Source organism: Panthera pardus, unplaced genomic scaffold, assembly GCF_024362965.1.
Source record: "Panthera pardus isolate Hobbes unplaced genomic scaffold, ASM2436296v1 HiC_scaffold_7, whole genome shotgun sequence".
Taxonomy (NCBI): Eukaryota; Metazoa; Chordata; class Mammalia; order Carnivora; family Felidae; genus Panthera; species Panthera pardus.
This window is the reverse complement of record NW_026527002.1, coordinates 6,810,751-6,817,773: the sequence shown is the minus strand read 5'-3', so window position 1 is coordinate 6,817,773 and position 7,023 is coordinate 6,810,751.

The window sequence follows — 7,023 nt, the reverse complement described above, 5'->3', positions numbered from 1 at the left end:
CTCTGAACATGTTTCGAGTTGCCGATTTCTGTTAAAATACAGCATCCAGGAGGGAATGAGGGAATCCTGAGTGAGCCTTAAAGTGAGCTTTTTGCCCTCATACAGTAGTATTTTCACATATTGACTAAATCCTCACTCCGTCTTCACATGAACTCCTCCCAAGTCCAGGTCTTCTGTTCTAGACTAAAGGAATTGGGTTTGGAGGCTTTTATTTGGTTTTGTTTGTTTGTTTGTTTTCTAAGAGAATCAGAGAACATTAGAACTGAATAGTCTATTGAAATTGCTAGTACAGGTTGTGGGCTACAGCCCCTTTGTGGGCCATGAAATCAATTCAATAAGTCACCACCAGCTTTTCCTTTTAAAAATGGAATAAAATCAGAGTGCCTGGGTAGCTCGGTTGGTTGAGCGTCCAACTCTTGATTTCAGCTCAGCTCACGATCCCGGGATCGTGGGATCGAGCCACCAGTCCAGCCCTGCGTCAGGCTCCACACCGAATGCAGAGCCTATCTGAGATTCTCTCTCTCTCTCCTTCTACCCCTCTCTCTTGCTCATGTGTGCGCACCCTCCCTCTAAAATAAAAAAGAAAGAAAATATTTTTTAAAAAATTGAAATTTAAAAGATAAAATAGTGTAAGATCTACCAGAGGGCATTGCACTTGGGAGGAGCAAGTCTCATTTCACGAAACTTTTGTTCAGATTTATACTCCCGTGTGTTGGTGCACGTACACACACGGGCATACGAAATTAGAACCATGATTAAGTTTGGGTCAAAAAATTTTAAAGCCGATGGTCTAGTCCAACCAGGAACCAGTAGTGTGGTATAATGGGCAAGTGTCCATTTGAAATGGGGAGTCAGAAAATCCCTGATTTCAAGGCTTGGCTCTGGGCACTTAGGAACTGCATGACCACGGGACACTCTTGAGCTTTGCTGAAACTCGCCTCAGGTCTTCGTCTATAAGACAGAGATGACAACAACATTTTCCTCCAAGAGGTATTAAGGAGAAACACAGTAAGACCCAGTAGCCAGCACATATCGTGCGTGGGGAAACATACCGTGCATTACACTTCTGCCTTTCACCGTGACAACCCTTTATGTTGGATACTGTTGTCATCCATCGGATGAGGAAACTGAAGCCACTTGGTCCCAGCACATGCACTCGCATGCCACTACACTATGCCTCTATGCACATAGGATGAAGCATTTGGAGCACTTACCACAATTAGTACAAATACTTGGTACTGACACCAAGGAGCCTTTAAAATTCAGTGCCCCTCAGGGCACTTGGGGGGGCTCAGACTGGTGAGCGTAGGACTCTTGGTTTCACCTCGGGTCACGATCTCAGGGCTCGTGGGATCGAGCCCCGCATCGGGCTCTGTGCTGACTGAGCCTCCTTGGGGTTCTCTCTTCCCCCCCACCCCGTGCCCCTCCCCTGTTCGCATTCTCTCCTTGCTCTCAAGATAAAGAAATCAACATTAAAAAAAATCAGTGCCGCTCAAAGGGCTTACCCTCCACGAGAAGAAGAATGTGTGCAGGAATGCAGATTGATGCCCTGTTTCCTTCACCAGGGAATTTTCATTTGTTTGGCTTTGCTGAATAATGTGCTTTGCGATCAAGTTCACTGACACCCTGGCAGAAGCTCCTTACCCTGTCCAAGATAGGCAACAAACGGTTTGGCAAACAGTGGCCCACACTCAGAGTGACACTGTTGGAATCACTTATACCTGTTCACTTTCATCTTGTAAATTTCAGCCCATGGAACTACTTTCAGAATCTCGTCAATATCATCCAAATGCACCAATTCTCCTCGCTGGCTTTGTGTCATCACACACCTGCTAAGCATGTCTTTTGCGACTTCCCGGAAGATGCTGATAATAGCGTTCATCAGGATGGGGCCAAGGACAGATCAGTTTTCATGATAACGATGACTAGAACAACACTCTAGATCCCCTCAAGGTCTGTGCGCCCCCTCATTACTGTACGGGCTTTGTTTTTTCCCCCCCGGAACACTCCCAAACCCAGATCTTCACTGTCCAAAGTGGGAAATGGGAAGGAAGCACTGGGAAATAAGCAGCTTCGAAGGCTCCATCTTGTGGTGTGCAAGCGTCATTGCACCCCGGTGACTGAAGGCAGAGGGGGCACTCGCGGAGAGTGCCTCAAATAATACTTTGCTTCAAAGTAAAATCGACACTGGCCCTCCTCCTTTTGTTCAGGACTATTAATTAAATAAATATAACACCATCCCCATATTTGATTAGTGGCCCAGGAAAAAATATTTTTTAAAGAACCACATAGGTAAAGAGAACATTAAAAAAAAATTCTTTTTTAGAGAGAGAGAGGGAGAGAAAGAAAGCGCAAGTGGGGGAGAGGGACAGAAGGGGGGAGAGAGAGAGAGAGAGAGAGAGAGAGAGAGAGAGAAAGAGCAGGCTCTCATAAGTAGGCTCCACACTCAGCGGGACCCTGATGCCCCTGGGATCACGACCTGAGCCAAAATGAAGAGCCAGACGCTCAACCGACTGAGTTGAACCCAAGAGAAGAAAATTTTTTTTTTCCACCCTTAGTTGTAAATTTGAAATAAAAGTTTCCTTTCCTTCCCTGACTTGGAAATGATCTTCAAGGAATGCTGGATTTCATACAAGTATTTATAAACAGAGAGGCAATACCACACCGGCCAAGCGGCCTCCTCACGATCTTGACTGACCGCTGGCACTGATGCCCTGGTCCCTCCGGCCTGCTTCTCCCACACCTGGATCCGAACTCCTTCAGATGCAAGGTGGCGCTGCCTTTCCCAAGCAACTCCGATTTCTGTTTCCTTCTGGGATGCAAGACAGGGCCAAGGAGAAATTCAAACACATGGTCAGTACAGGTATTCAATGTGGTTTTAATGACGATGATCAGGGGCGCCTGGGGTGGGCTCGGCTGGTTAAGTGTCCAACTCTCGATTTCAGCTCAGGTCATGATCTCATGGTTCATGGGTTCGAGACCCCCGACAACATGGAGGCTGCTTGGGATTCTCTCTCTCCCTTTCTCTCTGTCCCTCCCCCACTCATGTGCACACGCACTCTCTCTCTCTCTGTCTCTCTCAGGATAAGTAAACATTAACTTTAAAAAATGATGATGACTAATAAGCTGGGTTAGAGCATAAGGATCAGCCAAGAGTGCATATGCAGGGCCTGTTAAGGTTAAGGGTGGTAAAAAAGAGACGAAAATTACAATAAGGAGCAACAGGCACCTAGGATACGAGTATCAGGGTATGACCGTGTTTCCTAAACCAAACTTAGAACACATGATCTGAAAGTACAAATGTGAGGAAAAAACAGTACTCTCGTTTATTCGGTCAACAAACATGCACCCATGGTGAGTCTTGAGGATCAAGAAAACAATGAGACCTGAATCCTACCCAGAAGTTCACTGTCTGGGAGGGTGACCTACATGTAAATGAGCAATCACACCGGTTCCTACAACTCTTGAAACAGACTCTTCCAGAAAAGCAGGCAGAAGTAGAATCCGGCAAGTTCCCCTTGGTGTCGCTTCCTCTCAGGAACCCAACAGGCATTTTATCTGGCAATCTTCTTTACCACGTTAGTCTATCAACTCCAGAATTATGGTACCTCAGCCCCATAATGCCTCCGATTTTGATTTATGATTATAGTTCCTTCTTAACCTTGAAACAACCTAAGAGCCAATGTTTTTCTTTTTAATATATGAAATTTATTGTCAAGTTGGTTTCCAGACAACACCCTGTGCTCATCCCAAAAGGTGCCCTCTTCCATACCCATCACCCACCCTCCCCTCCCTCCCACTCCCCATCAACCCTCAGTTTGTTCTCAGTTTTTAACAGTCTCTTATGCTTTGGCTAAGAGCCAATTTAATAGAGCACCGTAGTCTCACAGATGAGAGAAAAACTGGCCAACCAAGAGGAATGCCTTCAAGCAAAGCCTTTCCACTCTTTATGTCCACTGTCTGTGACACTTATGTCCAAGCTTCCTGGCGGATGAGACCCTTGCTTTGAGGGGTTGGAGAAATACGATATGAAATCCTAATAAGCCACATCCCACAGATTAAAGACCCAGTCGAGTTACCTTTGGAGATCTACCCTTCACGGGGAGAAAGTCATTACAGTAAAAAGATATAGTCGAGTGTGTTAGCAATTAGTAAAAGACCGAGAAATTCAATCCCTTCCCAAGGAGACTCTTTCCGATTAACATTTATATTTTTATTTCGCTGAGATAACTAAAGGATTCAGTGATCTCGTCTTTCCACCATTTCATCTCCCCCTGGTCGCATCCCTACTGAGGACATCATCAAGGCGTGGAAGCATTGCTTGAAATCCTGCAAAGCAACTTCTTCAGGAAACTCAAAGGGCAGGAACTTGAGACACTTCATTCAGAATGTTCCTCTCCTGTTGATCCTTTGGGAATTTGAAAACGCCTCGCCAGTAGGAATTGCCGGTGATCCTGGGAGGGTGACATTTTTCTTAATGGGAGTACCACTGGCTGACTTAAGTAAGCATGGGTAGTGTTTGCGCGTGCATCCAAATTAGCTAAGGATCTAATCCAAACTGCCCAAGGGGCGCCTGGGGGGCTCAGTCGGTAAACATTCAACTTCGGCTCAAGTCATGATCTCACGGTTCATGAGTTCGAGCCCCGCATCGGGCTCTGTGCTGACCGCTCAGAGCCCGGAGCCTGCTTCGGATTCGGTGTCTCCCTCTCTCTCTGCCCCTCCCCTGCTCACACTCTGTCTCTGTCCTCTCTCTCTCTCAAAAATGAATAAATACTTTAAAAAAATTTTTAACTACCTGAATATAAAGCAAAATGCCTTGGCTTCACTGTCATGTGGACAATAAAAATCAAGTGTCACCGTTGTGTTTGTGAATCATTCAAGTGAGAAAGAAGAGAAACATAAAATCACTAAATTCTATGCCTTTATTCTAAGTAACTAAGGAGGGTGAGGCTTAACATTGGTTTTGACATGAAGCTCTCTTTCGTAAAGAAACGGGAGGGGAATGCTGTATTTTGGCCGACACCAGAATTCTAGTCACGTGAAAGTTGTGCTTAGTCCACGTCCAGCAACATGGGAAGCACACTGGGGCAAGGGTGAGGTCAAACCAATAGAACTGTAGAACATAATACCACTTTTTGTTAACAATGTGTTTGGGTAATGGCAAGGAAGCTTTCAGTCTACAGGTGCCTTGTATAAAGAAAACCGCTTGCAAGAAAGCAAAACATCAATATACCACGTGTGGATTGGAATCCACACCTCCTTCAGGGAGCAGGAACCACAACTTGAGAATTAAACATGAAGACTGGTCCAGGAGAATTGAATTCTGAGATCCTAGGAAAAGCCAAATGTAAAACTGCTCCCTAATAAAACTTGCACAGCCCAGGGCACATAGATCTCCCATGGAAAGAAGAGCCCTTGCTGAACATAAATCAAAATTCAAAGTGACTTAATCAAAACCCCACATGCAAACACCATCACATCTACATGAGGAACCACCTTGAAATGAATTAGCACTCAAGAATGAGAGGAAATTGGGTGCCTGGGTGGCTCAATCAGTTACGCGTCCGACTTCAGCTCGAGTCATGATCTCACGACTTGTGAGTTCGAGCCCTGCATCATGCTCTGTGCTGACAGCTCAGAGCCTGCACCCTACTTCAGATTCTGTGTCTCCCTCTCTCTCTCTCTGCCCCTCCCCTGCTCGTGTGCTCTGTCTCTCTGTCTCTCTCAAAAATAAATTAAAAAAACATTTTTAAAACATTTTTTAAAAAGAATTAGATGAAATAGAAAAATCTGAAAAACACCATTAGAAAGATACACTTAAACTGACATAAACTAAAAAAGGAAGATAAACAATAACAAAAGGCACGACAGCCTTTTTAAAAATCAGGAATATCTGAGAAAAAAACAAATGTAAAATGTAGAAATTTAAAAATCTCTAGATTCAGCATGGAGCCATAAAGAGCTGGGAAAGAGACACGCCCACTACCCTTACGACAAGAAAAATGCCGGCCAAACTGCAAATTAATGACTCTCCTTGAATCACGGGGAGAGTCGAGGTCACAAGAGCATGCAACTAACTGGAAATCCGCAAAGAGGCAGGTGCTTGCAAGAGGAAACAGGACCCAAGCTTTTCCTACTTGGGGCAGAGGTCATCAGATGCCATATACACCAATAAGAAGATTCAGGTAGAAATTTTTAATGAATTCCTAAAGACCAAGTGTGGAGGCAGAAAGGGTTTGAAACTTGGGGGGCTGCAGACAACATGGGGGTAGGAAGCTGGCACCTCATTGCCAGCAGTCCAAATCCACAAGAAATGTTAAAACTTGTTAAGTCAGTGGCGCCTGGGTGGCTCAGTCGGTTAAGCGTCTGACTTCAGCTCGGGTCATGATCTCACGACTTGTGAGTTCCAGCCCCATGTCGGGCTCTGTGCTGACAGCTCAGAGCTCAGAGAGTGCTTCGGACTCTGTGTCTCCCTCTCTTTCTCCTGCCCCTCCCCAGCTTACACTCCTTCTCTCAAAAATAAATAAAAAATATTTTAAAAAATTGTTAAGATGTTAAGTCAAAAAGAATATGATATAGGTCAGAAATTTGGATCTACACAGAGAAAAGGAGAGTATTAGATGTGGAAAATGTGGGTAAAAATAATTTTTTTCTTATTTTAATGTCTCTAAAAGGTAATTGAATTATTAAGCAATAGTAATTCTGTATTGATAGCTTACAGAAAAGTAAAATATATGACAATAGCATCAAGGATGATAAGGAGAAACTGAGAATATACTGTTATAAGTTTCTTATGTAACATGGGAATAATACACCATTATTTGAGGACTGACTCAGATAATTTTAAAATGTACATTATAAACCCAAAGGCAACAGCTAAATAAAATTTTGAGGTATAAGTAACTTCAATTAAAAAAAATAAAATGTAACAATAAAAATGCTTGAATAAACCCAGAGAAGGCATTAAATAAAGAAAAATCAAACAAAGAATAAACAGAATAAACTATAAACAGCAGGATGGTA